Below are 26,189 nucleotides of genomic sequence, written 5' to 3'. Positions count from 1 at the left end.
CAGCAAAGGGAGGACACAAGCAGTCTTCAGCAAATAGAACAAAGGATAACCCTGAAATTTTCAATAGGTATGTGAAGAATAAAAGGATGTTTAGGGTAGGAATAGGGCTAATCAAAGACAGAAGTGGGAAGTTTTTATGTTTTTTATGTATTGTTATTTTTATGGGTGGCACAGTGGTTCGCACTGTTGCCTCACAGCACCAGAGACCCGGGTTCAATTCCCCCCTCAGGCGACTGACTGTGTGGAGTTTGCACATTCTCCCCGTGTCTGCGTGGGTTTCCTCCAGGTGCTCCGGCTTCCTCCCACAGTCCAAAAATGTGCAGGTTAGGTGAATTGGCTGTGCTAAATTGCCCGTAGCGGTCGGTGAAGGGGTGAAATGTAGGGGAATAAGTCTGGGTGAGTTGCACTTCAGCGGGGTCGGTGTGGGCTTGTTGGGACGAAGGGCCTGTTTCCACACTGTAAGCAATCTAATGTCAAAGTTGAGTGTGGACCCTGCAGAGATCAGAAAAGTGCTAAATGAACATTTCTCATTGGTGCTTACACAGTAAAAGGAGAATATTGTAGAGGACAAAAATGAGGTACGCGATACTCGACCAGAAAGGATTGAGGTTAGTTATGCACAGGTGCAATCAATTCTAGAAGGAGTGAAAGTAGACAGGTCCCCAGCCCGGATGGGGTTTATCCGTGGATTCTCTGCAAAGCTAGGGAAGAGATAGCAGAGCCTTTGGCTTTGGTATTTGAGTCATCATTGTCAATGGGTTTAGTACCCGAGGACAGGAGGATTGCAAGTGTTGTGTCCTTGTTCAAGAAGGGCAGCAGAGATGACCCAGGTAATTATAGACCAGTGAGCCTTACTTCCATTGTAGGAAATGTTTTGGAAAGGATTATAAGAGATAACAGTTATAATCATCTAACAAGCAACAATTTGATTTCATATAGTCAACATAGTTTTGTTAAGGGCAGGTCGTGTCTCACAAACCTCGTTGATTTTTTTGAGAAGGTGACCAAGCATTTAGATGAGACTAGGACAGTTGACGTGGTATACATGGACTTCAGTAAAGCCTTTGATAAGGTTCCACATGGTAGGTTGTTAGAGAAGATGCAGAGGTATGGAGTTGAGGGTGATTTAGCAGTTTGGATTAGAAACTGGCTTTCTGAAAGAAGGCAGCGAATGGTGGTTGATGGAAAATATTCAGTCTGGAGCCCAGTTACTTGTGGTGTTCCACAAGGATCTGTTTTGGGACCACTGCTGTTTGTCATTTTTATAAATGACTTAGACGCAGGCATAGGTGGATGGATTAGTAAATTTGCAGACGACACTAAAGTCTGTGAAGTAATAGACAGTTTGGAAGAATGTCACAGGTTGCAGGGGGATTTAGATAAACTGCAGAATTGGGCTGAGAGGTGCAAGTGGAGTTCAATGCAGCGAAATGTGAGGTGATGCACTTTGGGAGGAATAACAGGAAGGCAGAGTACTGGGTCATTGGAAAAATTCTTGGTAGTGTGGGTGTGCAGAGGGATCTTGGTGTCCATGTACATAGATCCCTGAAAGTTGCCACCTAGATTGATAGTACTGTTAAGGCGGCATACGGCATGTTAGGTTTCATTGGGAGAGGGATTGAGTTCTGGAACCACAATATCATGCTGCAACTATACAAAATGCTGGTGCGGCCACAGTTTTAATATTGTGTACAGTTCTGGTCGCCCCATTACAAAAAGGATGTGGAAGCATTGGAAAAGGTGCAGAGGAGATTTATCAGGATGGTGCCTGGTGTGGAGGGAATGTCTGAAGAGGAAAGGCTGAGAGACATGGATCTGTTCTCATTGGAAGGAAGGCGGCTAACGGGGGATTTGGTAGAGACATACAAGATGATCAGAGGATGAGATATGGTAGACAGTGAAAGTCTTTTTCTTAGGATGATGAGGACAGCTTGTATGAGAGGTCATAACTACAAATTGAGGGGTGATAGATTTAAGTCAGAGACAAATTCTTTACACAAAGAGAATGGTAAGTGTGTGGAATGCCCTACCTGCTAAGGTAGTCAACTCAACCACATTAGGGAGATTTAAACAATCCTCAGAAATGCTCATGGATGATTTTAGGATAGTGTAGGGGGACGAGTTGAGAAAATTCCACAGGTCGGCACAACATTGAGGGCCGAAGGGACTGTTCTGCACTGTATTGTTCTATGTTCTATAAACTCAATCTTTTTCCAAGGTAGAAATGACAAATTCTAGAGGCCATAGATTTCAGGGGACAGGGGGAAAGTTAAAGAAAATAAAAACCGGGAGAACAGTAGATGCTGTAAATCAGAAACAAAAACAGAAGTGTCTAGAAATGCTCAACAAGTCTGGAAGCATCTGTAAAGAGAAATCAGAGGTCACATTTCTGAAGAAGGACCCGAAACATTAACGGATTTTTATTTTCACAGATGCTGCAAGACCTGCTGAGCATTTCCAACAACATGTGAAAGTTTAATTGGAGTTATATCAGGCAAGTCTCGTATGCAAAAGGTGATAGATGACTGGAAATGTACTTTCCTGGGAGGTGGTAAATGCAGAAACAATCACAATGCTTTAGAGGCATTTGGGCAGGCACATAAGCGGACAGGGGTTGGCAGGGATATGGATCATGTCCAGGCCGGTGGAAATGGTTTGGAATGGCATCATGGTCTGCACAGACATAATGAGCCAATTAATCAGATGCTGTACTTTTCTGTTTTCCAGGGGGTACTGTGCATGGAGCGAGAGGTAATATTTTTTTCTAACACACAGTGAGTTGATACATTTTGAGAGAAGCAATGTAGAAAGGAAATATATATTTAGATAGCACAGACACAAGAGTAGAGACTGAGGGAAGGGCGGGGGAATGTGTATAATTCATTAAAGGAGAGAAAACATAATCAGAGTGTTTTGATCAAAATATATGGGAACCTGGGTTTCATTAATAAAGGGAATGAGAACAAATTCATGGAAACAATTTCAGTGACTGATTAGGTCACAATCAATCATTGTATCCAATTCAGGTCAACAAATTCCTGCTCAGGAAGGATCTGAGTGATCTTCAGAGTGTGCAGGACAGACTTACTGGTGTGGTGCACTGATGAAGAAAATGCAGTCACTGGATTGATTTGGAAAAAAGATTGTTATTTTCTTTGAAGAAATCAAGTTGAATATATCTTGATAGATTAAAATGGATAAGATTATAACACACCTAGATAGAGCAGACAATAAAATAAATTGCACTCAATAGGTGATGGCTCAAAATTTAAGATCAAATATAACGTTTTGAGAAAGTGGAAGATTGCAATGTTCCGCTGACTGTATTGGCTGGAAATATGCAGAACGTGCTGTCTATTATGGTGTTGCAAGTAGAGATGATCAAAGATTCACAAATACGATTATATCAGATCTGAGGGAAATAAACTTTCAGGGTTTTGAGGACAGTTGGAGAATGAGAATAAGGGATTCTGCTGCAGAGAACCAGCTTGAATTTGATGGGCCCCTTTCTGTGCCATAACACATTTTTTTGTACTTGCTTAACTTGGTCTGGTTATTTGTCTTCAGGGGTTAAATTATCATTAAGGTAAATCTGCTCTGTGCTCATGCTCAGACCAACACAGGTTGTCCTTCCACAGCAGGAGATAATGTTTACTCCTTTATAATTGGTTCTGGGGGAGTCCCCAGGTAGGGTACCCAGAACTGAAAATCTGCTCCAGGGTGTTTTAACCAGGATTGTGAATATCTTGGAACATCTAGTGCCACACCAATACCTGAAATACTTTCCGACTGAATGACTAAATGAAATATGTTCCTTCCACAACATGTTGCTGGCTGGAGTTCTGTGGTCAGTGTTGTTCCACAAGGATCAGAATTGGAACATCATTGTCTGCAACATACATCAATGCTTAGCATGGAAATGTAAACGATTTGATTAGCAGGTTTTAGATGGAAGAAATTGATGAAGTTGTGAATCGTGAAGAATATTGTCCAAGGATACAGCAAGAAAGAGATCAGTAGGAAAACCTGTACGGAGATAGATTTTGATCCAGACAAGTGTGAGGTGATGTATTTTGTGAGGCTCATTGCAAGAGGAATGTATTCACTAAACTGAAGGGCTCTCAGCAGCATTGATGTACACAGGGTTCTCCAGGGGCAAGTTCACCGCTCCCTGAAAGTGGTGAAGGAAGTGGATGGCATACTTGCCTTCTTGTGTCAGGGACTGAATATAAAACTGTCATTAGGCAACCTTTGGAGTATTATGTGCTGTTTTGATCACCACATAAAAAGGAGGATGTTGAGGCTTTGGACAGCGTGAAAACAGGTTTACCAGGATGTTGCCTGGATTGGGAGAGGTTGGAAAGACTTGGATTTTTGCGTTGGGAAAGTCAGTGGCTGTGGGTGATCCGAAAGGCTCAGACAGAGTGAATAATCTGAATCTTTTCACAAGGTGAAAACGGCAAATTCTACAGACCAGAGTTTTAAGGGGAGTGGGGGCAAGTTTAAAGGAAATGAAAACTGAACCAACTGCAGATGCTGTAAACCAGAAACAAAAAAAAATTTCTGGGAAGGTTCAGCAGGTCTAGCAGCTTCTATGAAGATAAATTAAAGTCAACGTTTCTGAGGAGGGGTGACCAGACCCGAAATATTAACTCATTTTTCTTCACAGATGCTGCATGATCTGCTGAGCATTTCCAACAACACCTGAGCAAGCTTAAAGGGAGTTGTGTCAGACAAGTTTCTTATGCAGAAGCTGGTAGGTGCCAAGAATGTACTTTCCTGAGAGATGGGAAAAGCAGAAACAATCACAATGTTTCAGAGGCATTTGGACAGACAGATAAGCAGGCATGGATTGGCGGGGATATGGACCATGTACAGGCAGATGGAATTAGTTTGGAATGGCATCATGGACCGCACAGACATGGTGGGCCAATTATTCCGGTGCTGTCCTTTCTGTTTTCTAGGGGGTAGAATGTGTGGAGCGAGAGATAATATTTTGAGTGGAATATGTCTCTTCTTTAGAACACACAGTAAGTTGATACATTTTGAGAGAAGCAATGTAGAAAGGGAATATATATTTGCATGGAACAGACACAGAGAGCAGGACAGCAGGAATGGGGGACAATGTGTACCAATCCTTAAAGGAGAGAAAACATTATGTGTTTTGGGTAAAACAAATGGGATGCTGGGCTTCATTAATGGAGGAATGATAACAAACTCACGGAAAAGATTCTGACCCTTGACAAAGCTTGAGTTAGGTCACAGTCAATCATTGCATTCAATTCTGGTCAACATATTCCTGGTCAGAACGAGGAAGTTAAAATACCATAGAGGGATCAGTTCCATACCTTTTGCTTCTCTTTCAGGACACCGTGGGGTCTCAAGGGTTAAACATTACCTTGCAAAAGGCCTTATTTCATCAACTGAAGGCCTGTACTCTTAGAATACAGACAGAACACCTCAGAATGGTGGAGGCTGACAGTATCTCAAAATAGAACCTCTTGCAGCCAGACATGTGGATTGCCCCGTAATCCCAGACAGAGGAATTTGCCCTTTTCAGACAAGACTGGTAGCCCTGGGCACAACTCTGTTAAACTGCCTCCCACTCCCATTGTCTTACCTCCCCTCCATATTAGCATAGGTAAGTGAATCCCTTATTTACTGAAGGAAGAACCATTCTGCCTTAATCTCCTCCCATCAACACATAATCATGAACAATACGATCATCAGTTTCTGTAATCCATCACACGTTATCACAGGACATCGCCATTCATCAAGCTTTATAAGGTCATAATTACCTACTTTAAACTATGCAAAGACAATCGTCCATGTGACTGATATGCCTTTGTCTAATTCCTATTAAATATACTGTCTCTGTGGGTAAGGCAGAGATTCGTGAAGAAGAGTGTCTACAAGTAGACACTCAGCTACTTTAGAGACATTTTGAAACTCTCGCCGGCTATCCAATAATAAAGTTACTGCTGTTGTGCAGAAAACTTGCATCGTCTGGATTTGTGGAACAAAATAGGCATCAACAATGAAGGATATGAGTGATCTTCAGACTGTGGCATATAGCCTTACTGGAGTGGCTCACTGATAAAGAAAATGCAGTCACTGGATTGATTTGAAAAAATTGCGATTTTCTTTGAAGTGAAGAAGTTGGATATATTTTTGATAAAGCTGTATAAGATTATAACACACCTAGATACAGCAGACAAAAATATCTGCATTCGATAGGTGATGACACAAGAGTTAAGGTCAGATGTAAGGTTTTGAGACAGCGGGAGATGAATAAGTGTTTCTGCTGACTGTATTGACTGGAAATATGCAGAACCTCTTGCCTAGTTTGGTGGTGCAATTAGAGAAGATCAATGATTGATAAAAACAATTAGATCAGTTCTGAGGGAAATAAACTTGCAGAGTTTGGGGTACGTATGGGGAATGAGAATATGGGATTCTGCTACAGAGAGCCAGCTTGGATTTGATGGGCCTCTTTCTATGCTATAATGCATTTTATTTGGACTTGCTCAACTTGCTCTGGTCACCGATTAAGTTGTCATTGAGGTACATCTACTCAGTGTTCCTACTCAGACCAATACAGGCTGTCCCTACACAACAGGAGATAATGTTTACTGCTTTATACTGGGTTCTTGGGGGGGGGGGGGATGATGGGGATGGGCTATCGGTGTGTGTAACAGTCTGTCAACATTTATCTGAAATGGCACAACACCAGTGCAGCCACACTAGGGATCGACTCTGGAAATGTGGGGAATGCCAGAAGGGAATTCTTTACCCATCCCACCTGGAAACTGGCCAAACCAGTCAGACTGGGGGGCCGTTCACCTGCTCTGTGTGTGTGAGGGGGAAGGGATTCACTCAGGCATCCATCCTGCTGAGACACCAGTCAATTTACTGATAACCACAGTTGAAGGACTTTTTCCTCTTTTTCACGCCAAGTAATGAACAATGGTTTTGACAGCTCATAAAGTTGTGCACACAGAAATTAGCTTTGGAAATGTTCACAACATTGTTGTACATGCACAGATTCACACTGGGTACAGATTTTTATTTTCCTTTATTCATTCACAGGATGAGGGTGCCGCTGGCCCGGCAGCATTTACTGCCCATCCCTCATTGCCCAGGGGGCAGGTAAGAGTCAACCACATTACTGTGGATCTGAGGTCACAATGTTGGCCAGACCAAGCAAGGATGGCAGCTTCATTCCTGAAAGGGCATTAGTGATCCAGATGGGTTTTTCTGACAATCGATTAATGGTCATCATTAGACTCTAATTTCACAAGTTTTTTTATTGAATTCAAATTCCCCCATCTGCTGCAATAGGCTTTGAACCCAGGTCTCCAGAACACTATCTGGGGTTTTAGATTAACTGCCTCGCGACAATACCACGAGACCAATACTTCCCCACATCGCTGTCCATCTGCACAGAGTGAACAGTGATTTTCTGGTTCATCAGAACTGGGTAATCACACGTATGTTTGCTCAATGATTGCAGGAGTTGGATGTTGATTGGCTATTGACATCCATCTCCGAACCATGTATTCTGGGGTTTGTTTCTGATGATGATTGGAAGCATCATCAGTCTTGTTATCTTTTGGGGATAAAAACAGTTTCAATTAGCTTTATGCTAAATGCATGGCAATCAATTCTATCTCACAACTCTCAGGCAGATTAGTTTCTTTTGAAGGGCTCTCCATCTCCCCAACCTCCTTCATCCTCACCTCCAACAATACAATAATCTCACAGTCTCTTTGTGACTATGAATGAGATAATCTGATCAGGTGCTTCTTCCCCAGTTCCTATGTCAAATTGGACCTTAAACTCCCCTTGCTGCAGTTGTGGTCCTGCATCATTGTACAGTGTTTCTTGTATTTCATGTCTTGGCCTATCAGTGTTCATGATACTGCATGTAGTATATGGGGCCAACAGTGTAAGAGTTTAGCTCATTCCTTCCAAGAACTGCAGTAGAATTGTACTCCAAGAAATCATATACAATCAGGGCCCCGCATATTCCCCAACTTGCCTCTTACCATCAAACCAGAGTATCAGTCCTCATTCAACTGTGAGAATTCAGGAGGGCATATCAGTAAAAGCAGCATGAATACCTGAAAATGAGGTGTTAACCTGATGAAGTTCCCAAAGAGGACTACTTGTGTGCCTAACAGCATAAGCAGCAAGTGATAGACAGAGTGAAGCAATCCGGGAAAAAACAGAACAGATCTAAGATTTGCAGTCCATCCAAATCCAGTTGTGAATGAAGTCAGAGCACAGCTGGAGTTCTGAGGACAGTTCTCTTCAAGATATTAACCAACAAGAATGTCAGACTGGATTAATTATCGTAAAACTCAAGTCCGTTTGATATTCATATATTTACAATCAGTGTTCAATTCACCAAATGTAGCTGAAGGTAAAGATAATCTTCAAGTAATTGTCACAGTGGAGACATCTGAATACTTGGTCAGCAACTTAAAGCCTGTTGTGTTTTGAAAGTAATATTTTTAAAGAGATTTTAAAAAGTAAGGTGACTTGAGTATAATGGAAGAAGTTGATTGGTAGGTAGCTGATAATGTTGTTTTAATCTGAAGTTAATTTAGGATGTGTGAACAAATAAACACATGGTAGGGAATCCCAGACCCATGGAGTGCAAATCCAGTTCCAAGTGGGAAACCAGGACACGTCTTGTGTGATCGACAACCACAAGAACACAGAGGTGACATGGGAAATATCAGCAACACTCATTTGACTGCAGTTAATGTACTGCACACACTTCTGATCCCCTTATTCCAGGGTTAATGTGATCACACCAGAGAGGATACAGAGGAGATTGATCAGAATGTTTCTACAATTGGAGAATTTCTGCTCTGAGGAAAGGTTGGATAGGCTGGGGATGATTTCCGAGGAGGATGAGGTGAGATTTAATTGAAGTGATAAAATGCTGAGGAATCAAGATCGAGTGTCTAGGAAGGAGCTATTCATTAACTGAGAGGTCAGAAACTGGACGATTTAGATTGAAACAAATTCCCAGAAAGAAGGGGAGAGGAGCATTCATTTCACTCGGAGATGGTGGGGAGCAGGAACTCATTGATGGGGTGGCAGAGGCAGTAACCAGCATCACATTAGAATAAAAGGACATGGATGTAACTGCGATGCTGGAACATTAAGGGCTGTGGACTAAAGTCTGCAGAATGGGATCATTGTGATTTATTTAACATTTCTCCAGAATATTAAACTCAAGTCCAATTTGAGAATTTATGAACATCATTCGACCTGAATTCCAAATGTCAGAATAAATTTATCAGAAAGTTACAGCACAGATAGAGGCCACTTGGCCTATCCTGCATATGTTGGCTGAAATAGAATGACCCAGGCTTTACAGCGTTCTGTACTCACCAATGAGAGCAACAATTTAAGACTGTGTACTCTGCCCTCAATGTTGTTATAATCTGCTTTTTCAATGTATTTCTTTGACAGCTGCTCACCTTGTTTCCTGGTTTCTTTCCCAGCTCTAACTCCATTCCCCATGGCCTTGAGGGACAACCATTTCTGTAATTTAATCTCTCCTGTCTTCCCCCGTGTGACAGACTGTCTTTTTGTCCTTGTCTCCCTCCCACCTTGCTCACAACTTGTTTCAGTTCTGATTGTTCCCAGACCTTTGTGACTTCACTGCGCCCCCTGGGTCAGTGGCACGAGTTTTGAATTCTATTCCTCATGAGATAATCGGAAATCTTTCTGGCTGCAGTTTCCCCCAGATTTTATTTTGAAAAAAAAGAGGATTTGCGTCAGAGTCAAGTATTTCTGAGCCTTCATCCCACAATCCTGAGCACTTAGACATAATATGTGACCCTCCCACAGATGTGCAGGTTTGATGGATTGGCCGTGCTAACATGGCCAGTAGTGTGTAGGTTAGGTGGGTTGAGTTAGACATGTTAAATGTGGGGTTATGAAGGTAGGGTAGGACAGCAAGTCATTGCATACTGGATGGACCAAATAGTCTCTTTGTGCGCCTAAGGGATTCTGTAATTCTAACTAGTTGTGATTGTTGCCACATTTTCCTAAGTCCAGGTTCATTCAACTCAGGTACACATGCTGCCTTTTGTGTTTTTGTGGGTGCTCAATCAATCCTTTCCTTCTGTTTTACATCAAATTCACACTGTGTGTGAGGGTGGGAATGAATATGTAAATATAAATATTCCAACCGAACCCCCTCACAAGTCAGGAACTGTTTCTGTACTAGCATTACTCACAACAGGAAAATAAAGGTTCAGTCATAAATCTGACAGAGAAACAGTGGGTATAATCACCAGGAAAGGCATAACAGCTTAAAAATCTTTTCTTAAGAAAACAGGAGGCTGAGAGACAACCTGGTACAAGTAGAAAGCTTTGTGTCTGTGTTTTAAGAGATTTGAGGTTGAAATCATTGCGTTTGAAGCATGTTTCATTACTCCAGGTCATCAAAGGTACGATCTAAATGTGCATCTTTCTTACTGCCTATCTGTCTGAGTCAACAATCAGACGGATATGTCATTGTCTGAGTGTTTTCCCAAATCCCTGATTGAATCTGCCTCCTCCCACAATTTCAGGTGCCAGCTGCCTCGAGTCCACCCGCATGGGCATGTTGAAGATCTTGACAGGAGAATGGATTGAAACCGAGAGTTCAATGCCAGAATGAAATAGGAAGAAGGAAATAAACAGTATTTTTGGATCCCAGGGGATACATGCTCCAGGATTAGTCCTTATGGGCATTCCCGCAGTAACACGAGACAGCATCCCATGATGAGAGTTAAATCCGGGTGGCAGTAGAAGGAACCACTGAACATGAGCAGGTTTAGTTCAAACACAGGAGGTTTATTCAGTCAGTAACAGTGTGTTCGACATGGAGGTGAAGTGAGCATTGAGGGGAAATGTTACCACAAGCTGCAGATGGATCACTTTCATTGAAATAGGAGGAAGTCATTCAGCCCTTCAACCCTGCTCTGCCATTCAATAGTTCATGGCTGATTTGTGGCCTAAGTTGGAATTTTCAAAACCATTCAAATTCATCAATAAACTACTCTGCACCAGACAAGATCAATATTCAAAAACTAAACATCTGCAAATGCTGGGAAATCAGGAATAATACCAGAAAATGCTGGAAAAAATCAGATCTGGTAGCATTTGTGGAGAGTGAACCTTTGGGTCCAGCGACCGGTCAAGTGACCACCTGCAGCTGACCATTCTGCCTTTTCTGTAACACCCTCTGGAATAGGTTCTGGTGCGAGGGGAATGAGACAGTCAATAACAATTTAGAAAATAGGAGGATGTTCTCAATCAGAATAAAACACATTTTGGTCTTTCACTTTTAATTCAACTGCAAAAATTATTCATTATCATTTCAGAAATAAGATAATAGGCCAGAAATCAACTCTTCATGTCATTGGGTCTGAGAAACTGTTAATTCTGACCTGGTCCAGCCTACAAGTGAATCCAGACATTGAATAACGTGGTTGACTCTGAACCATCTCTTGGGCAGTTAGAATGGATGATAAATGCTGCCCTAGCACGTGATGCCATGATCCCACGAACAAACAAAGCAAATCTGATCGCTGTGGTTACTTGTGAACTCGCCGGTGTTATTGGAAGAGGATGAATGGGAAGGTTTATGGGGTAAAGGCAGAAGACTGGCATTCAGTGAGGTGATCCTTTGGAGAGCTGAGGAGCCAATCAGACTCCTTTTGCACAGTAACAATTCTGTGAATATTTCATTCTGAGCCATATAAGGAAATATCCGGGCAGGGTTTGTAAAGAGGTCAGATTGAATGAGGGTCTCAATGAGCACAAGTGAGACACAGGTACAGAGAGGTTTTGGGATAGATTAAATTATATTTTATACATTTGCATAGTCATCAACATGACAGCAGTTAGAACTGGGAGTCGAATTAGAGCAGCAAATAAATATTAAACAGTTACGCAGCTGAAGGGGATGCTGGGTAAAGATACTGTAGTTAGCGTTTATTTTATTCCAGGCACACCAGCCTAGGAGCACATCCTTCCTGCATGTATCCTCTGGAGCTCTTGAAGATTTTTGTTCCTTTGAAGTGTTTCATGTTTAGATACTCCAGAGAAGACAGCTTCAAGCTCCTCAATCTCTCCTGCCAGGGCAATGCTGCTGTTAGATTTCAATTCACTGGTGCATGTTACTGGCTGCTTCATGGACTGAAACTGGCAATTGAGACTGAAAGGTTACTGTATAAAATATCTTCAATGGTATTACCAGACGGGAGTGGTTTTAGGAAAATTACCTTGGCTTACCGGCATTGAGTGCCAGAGCACTTCCTGTTGTGGGGCATCCTGTTTAGATTCAATCTATTGATAACTATTATAACTGACTTGCACTGGCTCCGTCAAAGTGCTCAGAGCATTATGGCTGTCATCGAAGCTGGTAATAAACTTCTCATGGGTTAAAAATCATAAAAGATAGAGTAGTATGAATTGCAGAACTGCACACAGTAATCTAGCGAGGATCACGCTGGGCTTCTGTATATCGCACTGACGACAGCAGTTTCCAGCCGTCTTTCGCTTTTTTGTAGCAAGTACCTTCGCGGATGACATCAAAAGACGTTCGCTGTTACTGTGTGATACTATACCAATGGAAACAGCTCGATCAATGGAGGCAGCTCAGTCCGCTGGGATGGGTTAATTTCTGCAGTGTCTCCTGCGGATCAGATGCAGTACATTTTATCAATCAGATCATACAGAGTGAGAGCGCTCGAAAAGGCCAATTGGTCACTCGTACCTGTGTCAGCTCGGGAGTTACAAAATATGGGTTCAAGCGGAAACACTGGGGATTGGATCATGTTTCAAGTATTTACGTGAGGCAGGAAGCAGTGAAAGATACACTGTGAAGCGATTAGGATCTGACTACAGGAGCAGCAAATAGGTTGTATAGCGCAGAGGAGAACTTTGAAGTATTGAATTCTGATTGATGGGCCGATCATGCTTTCACTAGGCCACGCTGTTGCAGAAGATAATATGTCAGTGTCTCTCGGAATTGTGATGTCGCAGGCAAATATCACCGTTATTTTGCAGGAAATTCCTTTTTCCAATGTGACGACAGTCTGTATGTAAAATAGCTTCAATATTTAATCCTTTCTCATAAATAATTCCACTCCTTCTCAGTGTGTTCAATAGTCTTCTTTCTAATTTACCTGTTATTGTGCCTGCATTGAAGTTGCTTTGCTCCTTCTGCGAATCTTTTACAGTCTGGGTGATGTGATGCATTTGTATTGACCCACCTTCTGACAGAATTTTCCACTTCACTTCAGCCCGTCCTAACTTCGCTATCTGATACCATTCCCGTTGTCTGGGTGTTAAGCGCCCGTCTCAGACACAGACTACCCTCACCCAAAATAAACGCAAAACTCAGACACACTGTGATCACTGCAATATACCGGCCACTAAAGCGGACAGCTCGAACTGACAACCGGAAGCGGCAGAGACAGGCCACTATAAATGCCGGAAGAAACAGCACAGAAGCGCGTCACAGGAGGTTCCCAAACACTGAGGATGTCAACTAGACGAAACGTTTGCAAGACAAATTCCCAGCTCCACAACAGAACCACAACAGGGACTCTATTCTCTTCTCATGAGGAAGAATGTACTTATCTCAATCTGTGGAATTCCCTATTCAAAATGCGGTGGATGCCAGGACAATGAACCAATTTAATGAAGAGATACAGATGTTTAATTTGCAATGAGATGAAGGGTGAGAGAGCAGGCTGGAAAATCCAGCTGAGACCGATGTGAGCACAATCATCACCGTATTAAATGGTGGGGCTGGTTCTCCAGTGCCCAGTGCTTATCTTCTAACGGTAATAACTGGAAAGCTGAATCCAAAAATGACCAACTTCACCAAAGGAGATTTTCGGAAAATGACAGATAGTCAAGTGCATTAGCATACCAAGCTTAGATAGTGAGGAAGTGTGTAGGAGATAATGACTTTGCAATTTTAAACTCAGGGGAGAGAGTGATTTATGGTTTTAGACTGTGTGGTACATTCACACCGTCCAGAATACTCTGTTGTGATTACCTATCCTGTACTTTATTACACAGCCAAGGTCTCTGACAATGAAAACCAAAACACCCAGGAAACATCGCCTCCCCTCGTAATCTGATAAAAGAATTCTGAGAAGTCTGGTTGAACTTAGAACACAGATGGAAAACTGAAAGATTAGATCCACTCCCAAGATCCTGTGCTTAAACAAAAGGAGACTGCAATAGGATGAGGCAGGAGTTGGCTAATGTAGACTGGAAACAAAGACTTTATGGTGGGAAAGTTGACGGACAGTGCAGGAAGATCAAAGCAATTTTTCGAAGTGCTCAGCAAAAGTATATATCAGGGAAAAGGAAGGACTGTAGGAAAAGGAGTAATCTGGCATGGGTGGTTCAGGAAATAAGGGAGTCTATCAAACTGAAATAAAATACATAAATATTGGCAAAGACCAAGGAGATTAGAAAAACTTTAAAGATCAACAGAAAGCGAGATGGAATTGGCGGAGAAAAGTGATTAATACCTGTCCCTTGGGCTGGAATAGCAGTTTACCCTGCTAGAGGGGAACCTATTGTGTGGGGAATATATGGCCTCTGAAATTGCTGAAGTACTTAACTGTTACCATTGAGATAATCTTGATCAAGTTAAAAATCACAGCACACTCCAAAGGCTTGTACTTCCAAATAATCCTGTTGGATTACAACTTGGTGATGTGTGGTTTTTAACTTTGTCCACCCCACCACCGGCTCCTCGACATCAGAATCCTGAGAGATACCCCACTGAAACTGAAGCGCCTGTCAGATACTTGAGGGAGTCACAGGGGTGTGGGGGAAGGGTGTGTGGTTTAACCACAAAGTGCTGAACTGAACTAGACTTTCTAACTGCCGTTGCCATGGAGATAATACTGAGAGACAGTCTCTATTCAAAGTCCCAAACCACAAAGGTATACGAATGGGAGCTGTACATCGGACAGGCAGGGAGTTACCTGATGCTGTCTGGAGGTATTTTGTATGTACACTATCCAGGTGTCTGCCATGTCTCATCAATGAAGACTCAAAGAAGACCTCTCACAGTTCTGTGCCGAGTTATTCCTATCCAGCATGGTTCAGGAATATGAGTACACAGCAGTCAGCCTTCACAGTGGAGGATACGAAGAACAGGGCAGTAATTGCTAAGGAGACTGAGGAAGGTGAGGACCTAGATAATAACAATTATCGTGAAAGAGTTAGAGCTGGGCAAGTTAATGGAGCGAAAGGTACACAAGTCTCATTGCCCTGATGGAATACATCCCAGGATACCAGAGTTAGTGGGAGAAATAGGAAATGCACTTAGAATTGTAGAATCTTACAGCAGAGATAGGCCCTTTGGCCCAAACTGGCCCATGCCGACCAGAATGGCCATCCACACGAACCCCATTTCCCTGCACTTGCCCATTTGTTTCTGACCCTTTCCTATCCATGTATGTGTCCAAATGCCTTTTCCCTGTTGTGAGTGTTCCTGCCTGACCCACTTCCACTGGCAGTTCATTCCATATACATACCACCATCTGTCTAAAACAGTTGCCCCTCAGCTTCCCTTTTATTCTTTCTCCTCTAACCTTAAACTGATCTAATCAAGCCATCCAATCCTTGAGTTCCTGGGAAAAGGATGAGTGCATTCACCTTATTCATGACCCTCATGGTCTTATACACTTCTAGAAAATAACCCACTCAGTTTCCTCTGCACTAAACGTAAAATCCTCACTTGTCCAACCTCTCCCTTTAACACAGACCCCTGAGCGCTGGCAACATCCTTTTAAATTGTTCTGCACTTTTTACTGTTTCATACAGGAAAATACATTACATTCATCATATTCTAACTATTTCCCCACGGTGCTGGAACCGACATGACAATGCAAATGGATTACAATCCCTGATCGAGAATGAACTCCTTGACAACAATCCCGTTTTCATAGTGTTTCGCATGGTGCAGGCATACTTGTGTCTTTCTGGCTGTATGGTTAATTCTCACAGATACATTTGGAGCTGAAAGGAGTCTGAGAAGATAGACTCAGCTTACCATTGATTTTTGTCTGGATTGATGGGCTCGCATTATCTGCTGCGAAATTGAGATATTGTCGACGGGCACATCCCAGCAGCTGTGCGAGTCGGAGAGGGATCATGGAACCATTTTCATGTGACTTGGCATCTGTTGTTATGCAGGAGAGCACAGTTGGAAATGCAAGAAAATGGCGCGCGCGGCCGCCTGGTAGTGTGGCCGAGCGGTCTAAGGCGCTGGATCCAGGTTCCAGCCTCGAAAGGGGCGTGGGTTCGAATCCCACTACTGCCATTTCTGCAGATCAACTCCAACGCTGCAGCTTGTTAATGTGTTGTTTCTGTCCCCACTGTATTGATGTTGAAAACAAAAGAAAAATGGGTTTGCTTCCCAGGGAATTAACTGTGGTGTGGGACAGTGCCGAATATTTCAAAGTGTCTCTGTCTGTCATGATCGTGTTCGCTTCCCGCGCAGAAAATCGCAAGCAGCTGTGCTGTTCCAGGCACGTTGAGCTCGTCCTGGAACCGAATGGAGACCGTTATTTCATCGCTGTTGTGAAACAAAGTCCTGGGGTGACTCGACTCGTCGTTATTCGGTTTTTTGGCCAATGGGAAAATCGTTCCAACGAATTTCGATGTGATATGTTGTTGAATTTTTCCCATTTCCTTCGTTTCCGTCCTGGAGACATCGGAAGGGAAAGGTAATCTAATCGAGACTGTGATTGGTGAAATTCACTTTTTATGGCCCATTCTTATTAGGTTCTTTCTTTCTCTCTTTTCAGTATTGTCTGGGAAGTGGTGGTTCCCTAAGGCTGCAGTATGTTTGAAAGAGTAGTTTGGAATTGTCCTGTTGTTAGTTGTGAGATTACTTTATAAATCATGCCCTCGGACTGTCTCACATTTAGCATTCATGCATCTCTGTGTCTGAAAATGCATTAGGTATGCCAGCTTTGTTTGCGTTCCGTGTTAAATGCTTTCTGTTTTGCGATTCGCTCAATACTTTACGAATTAACAGCGTTTCTGAGGAAACTTCCAGCTGCAAAAGTCCTTAACTGAGGATCTGGGAAAATTTCACAGAGTATGGTCATTCGGAGCAAAAGTAAGGAAGTCGTTCCTTTCTGCAGTGTTTCGCAATACGACCTTTCCCGTGAGCATCGAACATAGTAAAGGATTGTGCCACAGACTTCGACGGCAAGCTCCGCTAAAAAGTAATCCTTTAAAGCAGGTGTAAGCAACACAACGTTTTGGGGGGATACCGCGTGGAAACAGATACTTTGGTGTATCTCGTCCATGCTCACCACATAGCCAAGTATAAACAAGTCCGGTTCCCCAGTATTTGGCCCCAAACCCTCTCAACCCATCCGATCCAGAAACTCATGCAATTTTCTGAGCCTCCTCCGCTTCCTCTGGTAGCTCATTCCAAACACGCACAACCTTCTGTGTGGGAAATGTGCCTCAGGTCCTTTGTCAATTTCAGCCCACTCACCTTAAACCTATGCTCTCGAGTTTTCAAATCACCCCAACTTGGGTAAAACACGTAAATATTCAGTTTACAGCCCTTCCATTAGATCATGTCGCAGCCGTTACGCTGCAGGGAAAGTCGTCCCAGCCTATTTCACCTCGCCCTACGGTCCAAACATTGACGACATCCTTGCCAATATTTTATCATCAATTTCACGTGTCTTTTTTTTTATGTTTTGAAGATGTCAATTACGCTGGACAACAACGAACTATTGGAAACAGAAAGGTGAAACGAAGAATGGCTTGAACTTTCCGTGCTGGACGCCACTGAGCTGCCGGATGGGCAGTTGAGGCTTGTTTCTGTAGTGTAGTGTTCATCACGTTCGCCTCACACGCGAAAAGTCCCCAGTTCGAAACTGGGCAGAAACTGCTTTGTTCTTCAACGGCAGCCTTTTACATGGACAAGAACGGAGCTTTCTTGCTTGCTTTCCCATCTGCAAACCTGCCTTCGAAGTTGCTTGAACAAATCTGCTCGCGTAGTGAAATGTCATGCAATTCCATTTAATGACTGTGCAAAGAATTGTAAAGATTTTATCCAAACTGGTTCTGATCATATGCAATTCTGTTTGAGAGTGTAGTTACCCCCTTCTGGTCCTTCTACGAAAAGCAGTACCGCATTTGCATTCCTTGCGCAGGCGGCTCGGTTCACAGACAGGGAAGAAGCTGATGCGTTGGTGTCACACTGCACCACGGATTCCTGAACTTGTCTGTCTGTCAAATGTACCTCAAAGTCGTCTCTGAAAGGCCTCGTTTGGAAGCTGTCTGTCGTTATTCAACGTGCAAGAATTGGCACCAGAGGTCCTGAATCATGTTTTGGAGCAGTTCGCACGTTAGTGGCTCTTTCAATCAGCAACAGCAATGAAAGAAATGACACTCTCAGAAGAACACCTGAATCTGTGCTTTCATGGTGTCGCTAGTATTAAGGTGCGCCCCGAGACCTAAGCCATGTTGAAACTGAAACGGAGGAATCGACAGAGAGGCTACAGAATGACATCGCATCCATTTGGTTTTCTTGAAATCACTGAGGAGCAGGAAAATGTAAACGGGGAAGTCGAGTGGGGAAGTGACGCAGTTGTAGCTCTGGTGAAACTCCTTCTTTGTGACTCACTCAGCAACCAGAGACGTGAAGGTGACTCAGAGGCGTGAAAGCTCTTCACATCGAGAACAAAAAGCAATCAAGGGCAGTTAGCACCTCTTCCGTGTATGGAATGACCTTTTGACTTCTGTTACTACGTTCAGAAACTGCCTTTTTGATTGAGGGGAACAGAAACTGCATTTCTAATAAGCACCATGGAATTGAGCAAAATTTATTGAGTCGCTTCTCGTCGATTCCCACACAGGTTTCCAACTCAGTTGGTATCCATGTGGCTGATGTCCAGGAGTGAACATCTCTGCAGCAAATTGCACGGTTAAGGTAAAAGGCAAGGAAAGTGGCATCTCGAACTGGCTCCGTGGTCAGAGCATCCTCACAATGCGATCAGTCGTTCTCGGATTGTTGTGCTACCTCGGGTTTTAGGGTGGAGAACCTTCCTTGGGACACTTATTCTGCAAAACAGACATAGTGACTGAAACGATGCTGCACGGTTTGATGTGGAACACGGCCTGCTCAGCTTTGTGCATTTTTCCTGTGGTCCGGTGTGCTTCATGTTCCGTGTAAAAGTGAAACATGTCCTGTTTCAGCAATGGGTGAAATCATTTAGCAAAGCAAGAATCTTAATTACAGTAATGTCAAGAAGCTAATGGTTATTTGACCAAATCATAACCGAACAAGTATTCTCACAGATACATTTGGTGCTGAAAAGAGTCTGAGAAGATAGACTCAGCTTACTTTTGTCAGGATTGGTGGGCTATCAATATCTGCTGCGAAATTGATATTGTAAACTGGCACATCCCAGCAGCTGTGCGAGTCGGAGAGGGATCATGGAACCATTTTCATGTGACTTGGCATCTGTTGTTATGCAGGAGAGCACAATTGGAAATGCAAGAAAATGGGGCGCGCGGCCGCCTGGTAGTGTGGCCGAGCGGTCTAAGGCGCTGGATCCACGTTTCATTCTCAATCGAATTCCATTCGAATCCCACCACTGTCACTTCTGCTGATCAACTCCAACGCTGCAGCTTGTTAAAATGCTGTTTTGGTCCCACGGTATTGATGTTGAAAACAAAAAAAAAATGGGTTTGCTTCCCAGGGGATTAACTGTGGTGTGGGACAGTGCCGAATATTTCAAAGTGTCTCTGTCTGTCATGATCGTGTTCGCTTCCCGCGCAGAAAATCGCAAGCAGCTGTGCTGTTCCATGCAAGGTGCGCTTGTACTGGACCCGAATGGAGACTGTTATTTCATCTCTGTGGTGAAACAAAGTCCTGCGGTGACTCGACTCGTCGTTATTTGGTTTTCTGGCCAATAGGAACATCGTTCCAAAGTATTTCGATGTCATATGTTATTGATTTTCTCCCATTTCCTTCATTTCCATCCTGGAGACATCGGAAGGGAAAGGTAATCTAATCGAGACTGTGATTGGTGAAATTCACTTTTTATGGCCCATTCTTATTAGGTTCTTTCTTTCTCTCTTTTCAGTATTGTCTGGGAAGTGGTGGTTCCCTAAGGCTGCAGTATGTTTGAAAGAGTAGTTTGGAATTGCCCTGTTGTTAGTTGTGAGATTACTTTATGACTCATGTCCTCGGACTGTCTCACATTTAGCATTCATGCATCTCTGTGTCTGAAAATGCATTAGGTATGCCAGCTTTGTTTGTGTTCCGTGTTAAATGCTTTCTGTTTTGCGATTCGCTCAATACATTACGAGTTAACAGGGTTTCTGAGTTAACTTCCAGCTGCAAAAATCCTCAACTGAGGTTCTGGGAAAATTTCACGGAGTATGGTCAGTGGAGCAAAAGTAAGGAAGTCGTTCGTTTCTGCAGTGTTTCACAATACTACCTTTCCCGTGAGCAGTCGAACTGACTAAATGATTGTGCCACAGACTGCGACGGCAAGCTCCGCTAAAAGTAATCCTTTAAAGCCGGTGTAAGCAACACAACGTTATTGGGGAACACCGCGTGGAAACAGATACTTCGGTGTATCTCGTCCATGCTCACCACATAGCCAAAATTAAATAAGTCCCGTTCCCCAGCATTTGGCCCCAATTACTCTAAACCCATCCTATCCAGAAACTCATCCGATCACCTTTGCAATTTTCTGAGCCTCCTCCACTTCCTCTTGGTAGCTCATTCCATACACGCACGACCTTCTGTGTGGGAAATGTGCCTTAGGTCCTTTGTCAACTTCAGCCCACTCACCTTAAACCGATGCTCTCGAATTTTCAATTCACCCCAACTTGGGTAAAACACATAAGTACTCAGTTGACAACCCTTCCATTAGATCATGTCGCAGCCGTTACGCTGCAGGGAAAGTCGTCCCAGCCTATTCCACCTCGCCCTACGGTCCAAACATTGACGACATCTCTGTCTATATTTTGTCATCAATTTCACGTGTCTTTTTTTTACGTTTTCAAGATGCCAATTATGCTGGACAATAAGGAGCTATTGGAAACAGAAAGGTGAAACGAAGAATGGCTTCAACTTTCAGTGCTGGATGCCACTGCACCGCAGCACTGGCAGCTGAGGCTTGTTTCTGTCGTGTCGTGGTCATCACGTTCGCCTCACACGCGAAAGGTCCCCAGTTCGAAAATAGGCAGAAACTGCCTTGATCTTCAAGTGCAGCCTTGTCACAGCGCACCACGAATTCCTGGGCTTGTCTGTCTGTCAAATGTACCCCAAGTTGGTCTCTGAAAGGCCTCGTTTGGAAGCTGTCTGTCGTTATTCAACGTGCGAGAATTGGCACCAGAGGTCCTGAATCATGTTTTGGAGCAGTTCTCAAGTTCGTGGCTCATTCAATCAGCAGCACCAATGAAAGAAATTACACTCTCAGAACAACCTTTGGACTTGTGCTTTTATAGCATCGCTTGTATTAAGGTGCGGCCCGAGATCTAAGCCATGTTGGAAATGGAAAGGAGGAATTGACAGCGATGGTTCAGAATGACATCGCATACATTTGGTTTCCTTTAACTCACTGACGACCAGGAAAATTTAAACGGTGAGGGCGAGTGGAGAAGTGAGGCAGTTGAAGCTCTGGTGAAATTCCTTCTTTGCGATTCACTCAGCAACCAGACACGTGAAGGTGACTCAGAGGCGTGAGAGCTCTTCACATCGAGAACAAAAAGCACTCATGGACAGTTATCACCTCTTTTAAATCTTCTGGGGTTTGGGGTGGGGTAATCACCTTTTGACTTCTAATATACTCAGAAACTGTCTTTTAGATTGACATGAACAGAAACGGCATCTCCAATTAGTACAAGAGATTTAGCAAACTTTCTGAGTCACTTCCCAATCGATTCCCACAATGCTCGCCGCCTCAGCTGCCAGCGGTGTGGCTCATGTCCAGGTGTGAACATCTCTGCAGCCAATTTCACGGTTAAGGTAAAAGGCACGGAAAGTGTCATCTCGAAGTGGATCCGAGGTCAGAGCATCCTCATAATGTGATCTGTCGTTCTCAGATTGTAATGCTACCTCCGGTTTTAGGGTGGAGGACATTCTTTGGGACTCTTATTCTGCAAAACAGACACAGTGACTGAAACTATGCTGCATGGTATGATGTGGAACACGGCCTGCTCAGCTTTGTGCATTTTCCCTGTAGTCCGGTATGTTTCATGTTCCGCGTAAACGTGAAAGCCGTCCTGTTTCGAGCAATGGGTGAAATCATTTACCAAGGCAACAATCGAAATTCTATTAATGTCATGCTCTTGGTTTCTTTGTTGAATCAGAATCGAATTTCCATTCTCTCATACAGACATTACATTTGTGGCACAAACGAGTCTCAGAATGTAGGAGCAGCTTCCCATTGGTTTTTCGTGTGGATTGAAAGGTAATCATTATCTGCTGCGAAATTAATATTGTAACTCATCAGATCCCAGCAGCAGTGCGAGCACGACGGGGATAGGGGAACTCCTGCCCTATGACTTTGATTCTGTTGTTTTGCAGGAGCACCATTGAAAGTGTAAGAAAATGTGCGACTGTGGTGGCTGGTCTTGTGGTCGAAGGCGCTCTGTTGTGTTTAAAACTCTAATGACGGTTGTGTTCGAATTCCACCATTTGTGTGTGTTGCCGGTTTTACAGCAGCGTGTTAATGTTCAGTGTTTTAATTCCAAAACGACCAGCTGACTTTGCTTATTGGAAATGTATCTCTGATTTGGGAGAAAAATGCCCCCTCTCAAATGTGCCAGTGTCCATGTTGTCGTGATTACATTCGCCTCCCACACGGAAAGCTGGGGCCTCAAGTGGTTCCACTGCTGCATCATGTTCCAGCCAAGTTGTGTTGTTTACTGTTTCCACTGAAACCAAACGGAGATTGGGATTTCATCGCTGGTGTGAAACAAAATCCTGCATTGACTTTAATTCTTATTATTTGGTGTTCTCGTGAATGGAAAAATCATTCCAGTTAATTGCAATGTCATATGGTCTTAAATCTCTCTCATTTCCTTCACTTCTGTCCTGGAGACGTGGGCTGCAGGCACTGCCGCATTGTTGATCGGATGAGCAAACTAATCTAATCAAGACTATGTTTGGGAATCTTCACTTTTCACGGCTCATTCTTGTTCAGTTCATTGTTTCCCCTCATTTCATAGTTTTTCGGGAGGTGGTGGTGCACTAAGTTTCCAATATATGTTGAGAGCGCAGTTTGGATTTGTTCTGCTGAAGGATCCGGGAGCCGTTTATGGCTGATTGCCCTTGGACTGCCCCCAGAACAGCATTCATGCCTTGAAATCGCTGGAAATGCATTTTAAACAAACTCCCATTTAGCAGCTTTTGTCCCCTATCCCACTAAACCCTTCCTATCCACAAACTCATCCGGTTGCCTTTGAAATCTTCTGAGTGTACTAGCCTCCTCCACTTCCTCTGGTAGCTGATTCCATACACGCACAACCTTCTGCATAGGAAAGGTGCCTCAAATCCCTTTTATATTTTACCCCTCTCGCCTTACACCCGTTCTCCAGTTTTCAACTCACCCCACATCGCCGAAAACAAAAACTTAAGTATTCAGTTTACCAACCTTCCTTAAGGTCATGCCCAAGTTCAGAATCGCCCTACATTCCAAACTGTGCACCCCTGACAACATCCTTGTCTATATTTTGTGAACTATTTGACATGATTTTCTTAATTTTTCAATGATGCCAGTTACGCTGGAGAACTATCAGCTCCTGGAAACGGAAAGGTGAAGCGTTAATCTGCTGTAAATTTTAGTGCTGGCCGACTCTGAACACCAGCTGCTCGCTGGGATGCTTCCTGTAGTGTAGTGTGGATTGGAGTCACCTCATCACGCATACACCCCACTGCAAAATCCGGCAATAACAGTCCTTATTCATGATGGCAGCGTTTCAGACTGACGTGAGTCGAGCTTTCTAACTTGCTGTTCACACCAGCAAACCTGGCTTTGAATTTACTTGCTCATACATGCTCGAATGGTGAAAAGAATGCAATCTCGTTTCATTACTGTGTGAAAAATTGTTACGGTTTTCTCTAACCTGGTTCTGAATATGCACAGATGTGTCCAGCACTGATGGCCATTCTGCTTCAGACTGGAGTTACCATGCTCTGATCCTTCCACTAAAAGCAGAACCACGTTTGCTTTCCTTCGGGAGGCGACCCAGTTTAACGCCAAGGAGCAAAGGTTCCCAACAAAAATCCTTAACTGAGGACCTGGGCATGTTTCATGGGGAATGCGCAGTGAGGGCAACATTATGGAAGTCCTCGGTTCTGCAGTGTTTCTAAACACGACATTCAAGCGCAATTGAATTTTAGTATTCTGAGGCATAATGTAAACTGATTGGTAAAAGAGGAATTGTATCCTAATTAGCAACCAACTCAAGTTTGTTTCACAGCCAAACAATACATCTTTCCAATTTTCCAGTACACGCTGAGACTGCTAGCTGGTCATCACAGCTATTTGTCAGGTCTCAGTTCTGAATAGCACTTTTATTTAAAGGGGGAGGGCATGCCTTCAACTTCATAACACTGTCCTTATCACAACATCATGCAACTTCTCATCTTGGGGACAGGTGTTGGATTGCAGCCATTACCGCATTAAATGTCAAGATTTTCATACGGGAAACGCTATTCATGAGGAGGGAGTTTCTGTAAGCTGTGTCCCAGGGCTGTGCAGGGAGCTGCAACGGCCACTTTCTCTTGACAGCAGGGGTCTGGAGAGAGCAGTGTTTGTCCCTGTCGTACTCCATGTGGGGTTAGGGAACACAGAATCATCAATGGTTTGGGCTGCAATCCAATCTTGCAATGCATTTGCCGGTTTAAATGGAGGTAGGGTGGTATTCCCATCGTCTGATCTGGAACAACCAAACCTCCATACCTTGGTGGTCTCAAACTACAAATCTTTATCTTGCAGCCCACTGCTGAGCATTTGAGCCACCCAGCCTGTCACCAACCAGGCGTGCCAATTTCCTTAAAGCAGGAAGGTTAGCGGGGATCTGAAGGGCGGTGTAACAATAGGAGCCTTCACTGTTTTCAGAGTCTGTCACCAAATTTCCTGCTTTCATTACCAACAGTGTCAGAGAGCTTGAGTGGTCTGCAAACACCCAGAGGAAAAGGAACCATCATAAACTGGAAGATAGCCAGGCCCATCGATGTGACTGCCTGAGCTACATCACTATGGCTCTGGTACTGGGATAATTGAAGACCACGGCTTGACAGAAACTGGAGATTAAATACAGCGCTTCAGGCTGCTCAGTCCAACTGTATTCCATTAAGATACAGTGGGCATAGCATCCCCTCCATTCATCAAATCCTCCCAGTCAATTTATCCAAAATCTTAATTTTTGTATCTCATCAACCATTTCCCCCAGCTAATGTGGACATCTTGTTTTCATCATCCTTCTCTACACCAATTATAAGCCAATAAGATCTATCGCCTCTCGCTTCAACTCCAGTTGCTCCATTGCATCTTAAATCACTCCTGAAACCTTCTGGTAAATGAATGAGCCTATCCCCTCTCTGGACAATCCCATCCTTCACAATGTATGATGATCTCTGTTATGAGTATACTGATCACCCTTGACCAAGAGGACGGACAATGTGAGTTTCTGAAAATATAGAGAGGGTGCTGGAGGAACCCAATAGGATTGGCTCCTTTTGGGAGAGAGAAATGATGTTCATGTTTAGAGGCAATTTCTTACTTTATTTTGATTATTCTTTTCTGTCTGCCCTAATAGTGCTGGATTTTGTAAGCTCCTTTTTTCTGAGGATTGCAAGAAAGGATATACACACAAAAACATCAAACAAAGGGAATTATTTGTCTGCCTGATTTCTCACCTGGACTGACACTGCTTTTATTAAACTTCTTTGAATATTTGAAGAAGATTCAAAGACAGGACACACCAAACAAACATTTAATCAAAATCTGATATGATCGATCGATTCATCAGAAACTGAAAATGATTGGCGTTTGAGTAAGTATTGAATACTCAGTCATTACCAATCACTGCATATAATTTCTCCATCATATCCTCCCTGACGATCTGAACCAAAGTCTTAC

General features: G+C 43.4%; 1 non-coding gene across 1 annotated transcript; it reads left to right on the top strand.

Moving 5' to 3' along the window:
• Positions 1–16,290: 16,290 nt before the first annotated feature.
• trnal-cag (transfer RNA leucine (anticodon CAG)) lies at positions 16,291–16,372 on the top strand. Its single transcript has one exon. It is a non-coding gene; the product is annotated as a tRNA-Leu (tRNA).
• The last annotated feature ends 9,817 nt before the right edge of the window (positions 16,373–26,189 follow it).

This window comes from Chiloscyllium punctatum, chromosome 16, assembly GCF_047496795.1.
Source record: "Chiloscyllium punctatum isolate Juve2018m chromosome 16, sChiPun1.3, whole genome shotgun sequence".
NCBI classification, from domain to species: Eukaryota; Metazoa; Chordata; class Chondrichthyes; order Orectolobiformes; family Hemiscylliidae; genus Chiloscyllium; species Chiloscyllium punctatum.
The sequence above is the reverse complement of the archived record's forward strand: the minus strand, read 5'-3'. Positions and strand labels throughout refer to the sequence as shown.